The 10,685-nt window shown below is 52.2% G+C and overlaps 1 protein-coding gene and 1 long non-coding RNA gene across 4 annotated transcripts in view; both read left to right on the forward strand.

Annotated features, from left to right (window-relative positions):
• nhsb (Nance-Horan syndrome b (congenital cataracts and dental anomalies)) overlaps positions 1-10,685 on the forward strand; it is a 123,119-nt gene that overhangs the window by 21,631 nt on the left and 90,803 nt on the right.
• LOC127916831 (uncharacterized) lies at positions 2,617-3,914 on the forward strand. 3 transcript variants are annotated; one of them, XR_008096211.1, is made up of 2 exons: positions 2,617-2,894; positions 2,938-3,914. It is a non-coding gene; the product is annotated as an uncharacterized LOC127916831 (long non-coding RNA). The 3 variants fall into 3 exon arrangements; XR_008096213.1 differs by having other exon boundaries at positions 2,981-3,914; XR_008096212.1 differs by having other exon boundaries at positions 2,617-2,851.

The raw sequence follows: 10,685 nt of genomic DNA on the forward strand, positions 1-10,685 counted from the left end.
TCGTATCCCTATCCCCAGTCATATCCCTATCCCCAGCCGTATCCCTCTCCGCAGTCGTATCCCTCTCCCCAGTCGTATCCCTATCCCCAGTCGTATCCCTATCCCCAGTCGTATCCCTATCCCCAGTCGTATCCCTCTCCCCAGTCATATCCCTATCCCCAGTCGTATCCCTCTCCCCAGTCGTATCCCTATCCCCAGTCGTATCCCTATCCCCAGTCGTATCCCTCTCCCCAGTCGTATCCCTCTCCCCAGTCGTATCCCTATCCCCAGTCGTATCCCTATCCCCAGTCGTATCCCTCTCCCCAGTCGTATCCCTATCCCCAGTCGTATCCCTCTCCCCAGTCGTATCCCTATCCCCAGTCGTATCCCTATCCCCAGTCGTATCCCTATCCCCAGTCGTATCCCTATCCCCAGTCGTATCCCTATCCCCAGTCGTATCCCTATCCCCAGTCGTATCCCTCTCCCCAGTCGTATCCCTCTCCCCAGTCGTATCCCTATCCCCAGTCGTATCCCTCTCCCCAGTCGTATCCCTATCCCCAGTCGTATCCCTATCCCCAGTCGTATCCCTATCCCCAGTCGTATCCCTATCCCCAGTCGTATCCCTATCCCCAGTCGTATCCCTATCCCCAGTCGTATCCCTCTCCCCAGTCGTATCCCTCTCCCCAGTCGTATCCCTCTCCCCAGTCGTATCCCTATCCCCAGTCGTATCCCTCTCCCCAGTCGTATCCCCAGCCCCAGTCGTATCCCTCTCCCCAGTCGTATCCCTCTCCCCAGTCGTATCCCTATCCCCAGTCGTATCCCTATCCCCAGTCGTATCCCTCTCCCCAGTCGTATCCCTCTCCCCAGTCGTATCCCTATCCCCAGTCGTATCCCTCTCCCCAGTCGTATCCCTATCCCCAGTCGTATCCCTATCCCCAGTCGTATCCCTCTCCCCAGTCGTATCCCTCTCCCCAGTCGTATCCCTCTCCCCAGTCGTATCCCTATCCCCAGTCGTATCCCTCTCCCCAGTCGTATCCCTATCCCCAGTCGTATCCCTATCCCCAGTCGTATCCCTATCCCCAGTCGTATCCCTATCCCCAGTCGTATCCCTATCCCCAGTCGTATCCCTATCCCCAGTCGTATCCCTATCCCCAGTCGTATCCCTATCCCCAGTCGTATCCCTATCCCCAGTCGTATCCCTATCCCCAGTCGTATCCCTATCCCCAGTCGTATCCCTCTCCCCAGTCGTATCCCTATCCCCAGTCGTATCCCTATCCCCAGCCCCAGTCGTATCCCTCTCCCCAGTCGTATCCCTATCCCCAGTCGTATCCCTATCCCCAGTCGTATCCCTATCCCCAGTCGTATCCCCAGCCCCAGTCTTATCCCTATCCCCAGTCGTATCCCTCTCCCCAGCCGTATCCCTATCCCCAGTCGTATCCCTATCCCCAGTCGTATCCCTGTCCCCAGCCCCAGTCGTATCCCTATCCCCAGTCGTATCCCTATCCCCAGTCGTATCCCTATCCCCAGTCGTATCCCTATCCCCAGTCGTATCCCTATCCCCAGTCGTATCCCTATCCCCAGTCGTATCCCTGTCCCCAGCCCCAGTCGTATCCCTATCCCCAGTCGTATCCCTATCCCCAGTCGTATCCCTATCCCCAGTCGTATCCCTATCCCCAGTCGTATCCCTGTCCCCAGCCCCAGTCGTATCCCTATCCCCAGTCGTATCCCTATCCCCAGTCGTATCCCTCTCCCCAGTCGTATCCCTATCCCCAGTCGTATCCCTCTCCCCAGTCGTATCCCTCTCCCCAGTCGTATCCCTATCCCCAGTCGTATCCCTATCCCCAGTCATGATATCCCTCTCCCCAGCCCCAGTACACAGAGGTGTTATAGTATCCCTATCCCCAGTCGTATCCCTCTCCCCAGCCCCAGTCGTATCCCTATCCCCAGTCGTATCCCTCTCCCCAGTCGTATCCCTATCCCCAGTCGTATCCCTATCCCCAGCCGTATCCCCAGCCCCAGTCGTATCCCTATCCCCAGCCGTATCCCTATCCCCAGTCGTATCCCTATCCCCAGTCGTATCCCTATCCCCAGTCGTATCCCTATCCCCAGCCCCAGCCGTATCCCTATCCCCAGTCGTATCTCTGCCCCCAGCCCCAGTCGTATCCCTCTCCCCAGTCGTATCCCTATCCCCAGCCCCAGCCGTATCCCTATCCCCAGTGGTATCCCTCTCCCCAGTCGTATCCCTATCCCCAGCCCCAGCCGTATCCCTATCCCCAGCCCCAGCCGTATCCCCAGCTCCAGCCCCAGTGGCCTGGAAGTAAAGTTGCTGTAGACAGCACATCATCATCCTGATCGCTCAACACACACACTCTGCCTGGCTGCCTGGCTCAGTCTCTACTGCTGCTAGCTGGATCAACTGAGCCCACGTCACACTGCAGACCTAGCACTGATTGGCCCTGTCTGGAGGTGCCTCTCTCTCTGCCTCTCTCTCTCTGCCTAGACATCATGATATAACCCTCTCTATCTCTCTCTCTAGACATCATGATATAACCCTGTCTATCTCTCTCTCTCTCTCTCTGTCTATCTTAGACATCATGATTACCCTCTCTATCTTACAGAGGTGTTCTCATGATATAACCCTGTCTATCTACACAGAGGTGTTCTAGACATCATGATATAACCCTGTCTATCTACACAGAGGTGTTCTAGACATCATGATATAACCCTGTCTATCTACACAGAGGTGTTATAGACATCATGATATAACCCTGTCTATCTACACAGAGGTGTTATAGACATCATGATATAACCCTGTCTATCTACACAGAGGTGTTATAGACATCATGATATAACCCTGTCTATCTACACAGAGGTGTTATAGACATCATGATATAACCCTGTCTATCTACACAGAGGTGTTCTAGACATCATGATGTAACCCTGTCTATCTACACAGAGGTGTTCTAGACATCATGATATAACCCTGTCTATCTACACAGAGGTGTTATAGACATCATGATATAACCCTGTCTATCTACACAGAGGTGTTCTAGACATCATGATATAACCCTGTCTATCTACACAGAGGTGTTATAGACATCATGATATAACCCTGTCTATCTACACAGAGGTGTTATAGACATCATGATATAACCCTGTCTATCTACACAGAGGTGTTATAGACATCATGATATAACCCTGTCTATCTACACAGAGGTGTTATAGACATCATGATATAACCCTGTCTATCTACACAGAGGTGTTATAGACGTTGTTTTTAACATATAGCTCTTCTGTTCTGATTCCTATATAAACACAACGTGTGTTAGCCAAACATGGGACCGTGTTCAGCGACAGCACTCTCCCCAATAATAGTTCATCTCAAACACATTCCACTGAGAGAAGTGCAGTGTGACTTTTATTTTTGTCATAATATGTCTGGTGCTGTTTTTCATTCTGGAAACTCCCGACCCAGTGCTGGTTCGAGATGGCTTTGTTAAAGGAAACTCAACACCTGCTGTAAGGGAACAGAGGGTTTTCCCACCACCTCTCTCTCAATTTCAATTTCAATGTAAGGGCTTTATTGGCATGGGAAACGTATGTTAACATTGACAAAGCAAGTGAAATAGATAATAAACAAAAGTGAAATAAAAAAAAAAAAAAATTAACAGTAAACATTACACTCACAGACGTTCCAAAATAATAAAGACGTTTCAAATTATGTTTATGTCATATTATGTCTATATCGAGTGTTGTCACGATTTACAAATAGTTAAAGTACAAAAGGGAAAATAAATAAATATGGGTTGTATTTACACACACACACACACACACACACACACACACACACACACACACACACACACACACACACACACACACACACACACACACACACACACACACACACACACACACACACACACACACACACACACACAGTAGATGAATGGAGTTTGGGGTCATGGAGGATGTCTCTCTCACTAGTACTAGTATGTCCTGAGGTGAACCAGTCCATCAAAGAGGGTCTATAATGGAGAGACAAGTTAAACAACTTCCTCCTAACAGGCTATTCAGCCTGGGGCCACATCTGTCTGGATGGAAGAATGTGTGTGTGTGTGTGTGTGTATGTGTATAACTATAGTTGTGGGGACGTGTGTGTGTCTGTTGGCTGAGTGCACATCTCTGACTGGGTGGGCGGTTTTAGGGTTAGTGTTACTTCTAACCTCCTAATCCCACCCACTCTGTCGCCAGAACACACCAAACACACAGACCACAGGGCTGCTGGGTTAGAGTTAGGGTTGGGGGTAGAGTTGAGGTTAGGGTTGGGGTTAGAGTTAGGGTCGGGGTTAGAGTTGGAGTTAGGGTTGGGGTTAGAGTTGGAGTTAGGGTCGGGGTTAGAGTTGAGGTTGGGGTGGAGTTGGAGTTAGGGTTGGGGTTAGAGTTGAGGTTGGGGTGGAGTTGGAGTTAGGGTCGGGGTTAGAGTTGGAGTTAGGGTTGGGGTTAGAGTTGGAGTTAGGGTCGGGGTTAGAGTTGAGGTTGGGGTGGAGTTGGGGTTAGGGTTGGGGTTGGGGTTAGGGTTGGGGTTAGGGTTGGGGTTAGAGTTGAGGTTGGGGGTGGAGTTGGAGTTAGGGTTGGGGTTAGAGTTGAGGTTGGGGGTGGAGTTGAGGTTGGGGTTAGAGTTGAGGTTGGGGGTGGAGTTGAGGTTGGGGTTATAGAGTTGGAGTTGGGGTTGGAGTTGGAGTTAGGGTTGGGGTTAGAGTTGAGGTTGGGGTGGAGTTAGGGTTGGGGTTAGAGTTAGGGTTGGGGTTAGGGTTGGAGTTAGGGTTGGGGTTAGAGTTGAGGTTGGGGGTGGAGTTGGAGTTAGGGTTGGGGTTAGAGTTGAGGTTGGGGGTGGAGTTGAGGTTGGGGGTGGAGTTGAGGTTGGGGTTAGAGTTGAGGTTGGGGTTAGAGTTAGGGTTGGGGTTAGAGTTGAGGTTGGGGTTAGAGTTAGGTTGGGGTTAGAGTTGGGGTTGGGGGTGGAGTTGGAGTTATGGTTGGGGTTAGAGTTGGGGTTGGGGGTGGAGTTGGGGTTGGGGTTGGGGTTGGGGTTGGGGGTGGAGTTGGAGTTAGGGTTGGGGTTGGGGTTAGAGTTGAGGTTGGGGGTGGAGTTGGAGTTAGGGTTGGGGTTAGAGTTGAGGTTAGGGTTGGGGTTAGAGTTGGGGTTGGAGTTGAGGGTTGGGGTTGGAGTTGGAGTTAGGGTGGGGTTAGAGTTGAGGTTGGGGTGGAGTTGGAGTTAGGGTTGGGGTTAGAGTTGAGGTTGGGGGTGGAGTTGGAGTTAGGGTTGGGGTTAGAGTTGAGGTTAGGGGTGGGGTTAGAGTTAGGGTCGGGGGTAGAGTTGAGGTTGGGGGTGGAGTTGGAGTTAGGGGTGGAGTTGAGGTTGGGGGTGGAGTTGGGGTTAGGGTTGGGGTTAGAGTTGAGGTTGGGGGTGGAGTTGGAGTTAGGGTTGGGGTTTGAGTTTAGGGTTGGGGTTAGAGTTAGGGTCGGGGTGGGGTTAGAGTTAGGGTCGGGGGTAGAGTTGGAGTTAGGGTCGGGGTTAGAGTTGAGGTTGGGGTGGAGTTGGAGTTAGGGTTGGGGTTAGAGTTGAGGTTGGGGGTGGAGTTGGAGTTAGGGTTGGGGTTAGAGTTGAGGTTAGGGGTGGGGTTAGAGTTAGGGTCGGGGGTAGAGTTGAGGTTGGGGGTGGAGTTGGAGTTAGGGGTGGAGTTGAGGTTGGGGGTGGAGTTGGAGTTAGGGTTGGGGTTAGAGTTGAGGTTGGGGGTGGAGTTGGAGTTAGGGTTGGGGTTAGAGTTGAGTTTAGGGTTGGGGTTAGAGTTAGGGTTGGGGTTAGAGTTGGAGTTAGGGTTGGGGTTAGAGTTGGAGTTAGGGTTGGGGTTAGAGTTGAGGTTGGGGTGGAGTTGGAGTTAGGGTTGGGGTTAGAGTTGAGGTTGGGGTGGGTTGGAGAGTTGGAGTTAGGGTTGGGGTTAGAGTTGAGTTAGGGTTGGGGTTAGAGTTGAGGTTGGGGTGGAGTTGGAGTTAGGGTTGGGGTTAGAGTTGAGGTTGGGGTTGGAGTTAGGGTTGGGGTTAGAGTTGAGGTTGGGGGTGGAGTTGGAGTTAGGGTTGGGGTTAGAGTTGAGGTTGGGGGTGGAGTTGGAGTTAGGGTTGGGGTTAGAGTTGAGGTTGGGGGTGGAGTTGGAGTTAGGGTTGGGGTTAGAGTTGAGGTTGGGGGTGGAGTTGGAGTTAGGGTTGGGGTTAGAGTTGAGGTTGGGGGTGGAGTTGAGTTGGGGTTAGAGTTGGAGTTGGGGTTGGAGTTGGAGTTAGGGTTGGAGTTAGGGTTGGGGTTAGAGTTGGGGTTGGGGTTAGAGTTGGGGTTGGGGGTGGAGTTGGAGTTAGGGGTGGAGTTGAGGTTGGGGGTGGAGTTGGAGTTATGGTTGGGGTTAGAGTTGAGGTTGGGGGTGGAGTTGGAGTTAGGGTTGGGGTTAGAGTTGAGGTTGGGGGTGGAGTTGGAGTTGGGGTTAGAATTGGAGTTGGGGTTGGGGTTAGAGTTGGGGTTGGGGTTAGAGTTGGGGTTAGAGTTGGAGTTGGGGTTAGAGTTAGAGTTAGAGTTGGGGTTGGGGTTGGAGTTGGGGTTAGAGTTGGAGTTGGGGTTAGAGTTGGGGTTGAACACATGCCTCTGTAAGGTAGGGGGTTGGTATTAATAGTAGTGGGTTTCAGAAAGCAGCAGACAACAGGGAGAGAACATTTAGAAGTATAGGGGCGTGTCTGTCATTATAGGTGCGTGTCTGTCAGCATAGGGGTGTGTCTGTCAGATGTCTTTCTAACTGTGGGGGATTTGCTGGTCGGTTCGTTTTGATGTTCTCTCTCCTTTGTGAAACAGCTTCTTGCCGTCTCCTGCCTGTTGCCTGTGTTTGGGTCTCTGTATGTGTGTGTGCATGTGTGTGTGTGTGTGTGTGTGTGTCTGGATCCTCAACTCTGTCTGAGCACGTAGGGGCTCTGATTACAGACACATGGAGGAAGATAGAACACACACACACACACAGCACACTAGAGCAGGTTGGTGCAGGTGCAGTCGTCTTCCAGCTGCCGTCTGTCTGAGCTGGGGACCTGCATCTTCTTCCTTTTCATCAGCTGTCCTCCATCCAGACCTCCCATACTATATATACTACCAGTATACTATATATACTACCAGTATACTATATCTATCTGTCTGTCTCTATCTCAATGTAGGAGCTGTCTCTCCATCCAGACCTCCTATACTATATATACTACCAGTATACTATATCTATCTGTCTCTATCTTAATGTAGGAGCTGTCTCTCCATCCAGACCTCCCATACTATATATACTACCAGTATACTATATATACTACCAGTACACTATATATACTACCAGTTTACTATATCTATCTGTCTGTCTCTATCTCAATGTAGGAGCTGTCTCTCCATCCAGACCTCCCATACTATATATACTACCAGTACACTATATATACTACCAGTATACTATATATACTACCAGTATACTATATATACTACCAGTATACTATATATACTACCAGTACACTATATATACTACCAGTATACTATATATACTACCAGTATACTATATATACTACCAGTATACTATATCTATCTGTCTCTATCTCAATGTAGGAGCTGTCTTTCCATCTCGTGTCTTCATCTTGACTGAACTGACAGTGAAATGGAGGACACTCAGGTTGGTTGTAAATAGTAGGGTTACTTCAGGTTACTGAAGGTTGTCGCCAGTCTCAGATAATTATAGTTCTGGCCAAGTTGAAAGTAGGGACGTGTGTGTGTGTGTGTGTGTGTGTGTGTGTGTCTGTGTGTCTGTGTCTGTGTGTGTGTGTGTGTGTGTGTGTGTGTGTGTGTGTGTGTGTGTGTGTGTGTGTGTGTGTGTGTGTGTGTGTGTGTGTGTGGTGTGTGTTGGGGGAGAAATATAATGTGATAGATAGACAGTGTGATAGCAGCCTGTCTGCCTCAGTGCAGCCAGTGTCCCAGTCGCCCTACTTTTCCCCTCACAGTCCATGTACTTCTAGGTTCTGACAGCCCGTTGAATGTTTAATGCTTTGTGATTTCCATTGGAGACACATCAAGGCTTGGTTTGCTACCAGGCCCCAACGTCTGAGAGAGAGAGAGATGCTGCTTAATGTGATGGTAGGAGCTGAGAACAGCATCCTTCATCCTCTTGGTCTTTAGCTTGATTCTGTAAAACGCAGTGTTCCAAAGCAGAATATTACAGCATCACCCCATACTGATCTGGCGGCGGCCATTTTGTTTCACCCCATGACGCAAACACACTTACAAAGTAAGGCCCCTGTGGTTTACATGGCTGACTTCCATTCTGGGAACCACAAGCCTGGTATTACTCTGGCATAAAATACATGACTTCATTGCTTATCTGTGGTTTTCCTTCCCGCTGTCTGCATGTCCTGACTGAGGACTGGTGCAATACAACAATATTGTGTATCCCATTGGGATTCTCAAATTACAACTTGTCTGGCATCTGATCTCTCAAACGAGGTGCATGGTATGCCTGCAGGTGACGTCATGTGTTAGGGATGTCACCGCGACAGACTGCACGGCTAAGACTTGGTATGTCCCAGACAGACAGAGGGAGGGAGAGGGGCTGTTTTAGGAGGTGGAGGGAGAGGGAGGGAGAGGGGCTGTTTTAGGAGGTGGAGGGAGAGGGGCTGTTTTAGGAGGTGGAGGGAGAGGGAGGGAGAGGGGCTGTTTTAGGAGGTGGAGGCAGAGGGAGGGAGAGGGGCTGTTTTAGGAGGTGGAGGGAGAGGGAGGGAGAGGGGCTGTTTTAGGAGGTGTAGGCAGAGGGAGGGAGAGGGGCTGTTTTAGGAGGTGTAGGCAGAGGGAGGGAGAGGGGCTGTTTTAGGAGGTGGAGGGAGAGGGAGGGAGAGGGGCTGTTTTAGGAGGTGGAGGGAGAGGGAGGGAGAGGGGCTGTTTTAGGAGGTGGAGGGAGAGGGAGGGAGAGGGGCTGTTTTAGGAGGTGGAGGGAGAGGGAGGGAGAGGGGCTGTTTTAGGAGGTGGAGGGAGAGGGAGGGAGAGGGGCTGTTTTAGGAGGTGGAGGGAGAGGGGCTGTTTTAGGAGGTGGAGGGAGAGGGAGGGAGAGGGGCTGTTTTAGGAGGTGGAGGGAGAGGGAGGGAGAGGGGCTGTTTTAGGAGGTGGAGGGAGAGGGGCTGTTTTAGGAGGTGGAGGGAGAGGGAGGGAGAGGGGCTGTTTTAGGAGGTGGAGGGAGAGGGAGGGAGAGGGGCTGTTTTAGGAGGTGGAGGGAGAGGGAGGGAGAGGGGCTGTTTTAGGAGGTGTAGGCAGAGGTAGGGAGAGGGGCTGTTTTAGGAGGTGGAGGGAGAGGGGCTGTTTTAGGAGGTGGAGGGAGAGGGGCTGTTTTAGGAGGTGGAGGGAGAGGGGCTGTATTAGGAGGTGGAGGGAGAGGGAGGGAGAGGGGCTGTTTTAGGAGGTGGAGGGAGAGGGGCTGTTTTAGGAGGTGTAGGCAGAGGGAGGGAGAGGGGCTGTTTTAGGAGGTGGAGGGAGAGGGAGGGAGAGTGGCTGTTTTAGGAGGTGGAGGGAGAGGGAGGGAGAGTGGCTGTTTTTGGAGGTGGGAGAGGGAGGGAGAGGGGCTGTATTAGGAGGTGGAGGGAGAGGGAGGGAGAGGGGCTGTTTTAGGAGGTGGAGGGAGAGGGGCTGTTTTAGGAGGTGTAGGCAGAGGGAGGGAGAGGGGCTGTTTTAGGAGGTGTAGGCAGAGGGAGGGAGAGTGGCTGTTTTAGGAGGTGGAGGGAGAGGGAGGGAGAGGGGCTGTTTTAGGAGGTGTAGACAGAGGGAGGGAGAGGGGCTGTTTTAGGAGGTGGAGGGAGAGGGGCTGTTTTAGGAGGTGTAGGCAGAGGGAGGGAGAGGGGCTGTTTTAGGAGGTGGAGGGAGAGGGAGGGAGAGGGGCTGTTTTAGGAGGTGTAGACAGAGGGAGGGAGAGGGGCTGTTTTAGGAGGTGGAGGGAGAGGGGCTGTTTTAGGAGGTGTAGGCAGAGGGAGGGAGAGGGGCTGTTTTAGGAGGTGGAGGGAGAGGGAGGGAGAGGGGCTGTTTTAGGAGGTGTAGACAGAGGGAGGGAGAGGGGCTGTTTTAGGAGGTGTAGGCAGAGGGAGGGAGGGGGCTGTTTTAGGAGGTGTAGGCAGATGGAGGGAGAGGGGCTATTTTAGGAGGTGTAGGTAGAGAGAGGGAGAGGGGCTGTTTTAGGAGATGTAGGCAGAGGGAGGGAGAGGGGCTGTTTTAGGAGGTGTAGGCAGAGGGAGGGAGAGGGGCTGTTTTAGGAGGTGGAGGGAGAGGGGCTGTTTTAGGAGGTGGAGGGAGAGGGGCTGTATTAGGAGGTGGAGGGAGAGGGAGGGAGAGGGGCTGTTTTAGGAGGTGGAGGGAGAGGGGCTGTTTTAGGAGGTGTAGGCAGAGGGAGGGAGAGGGGCTGTTTTAGGAGGTGGAGGGAGAGGGAGGGAGAGTGGCTGTTTTAGGGGGGGAGGTGGAGGGAGAGGGAGGGAGAGTGGCTGTTTTTGGAGGTGGAGGGAGAGGGAGGGAGAGGGGCTGTATTAGGAGGTGGAGGGAGAGGGAGGGAGAGGGGCTGTTTTAGGAGGTGTGGAGGGAGAGGGGCTGTTTTAGGAGGTGGAGGGAGAGGGAGGGAGAGGGGCTG

This window comes from Oncorhynchus keta, chromosome 37, assembly GCF_023373465.1.
Source record: "Oncorhynchus keta strain PuntledgeMale-10-30-2019 chromosome 37, Oket_V2, whole genome shotgun sequence".
NCBI classification, from domain to species: Eukaryota; Metazoa; Chordata; class Actinopteri; order Salmoniformes; family Salmonidae; genus Oncorhynchus; species Oncorhynchus keta.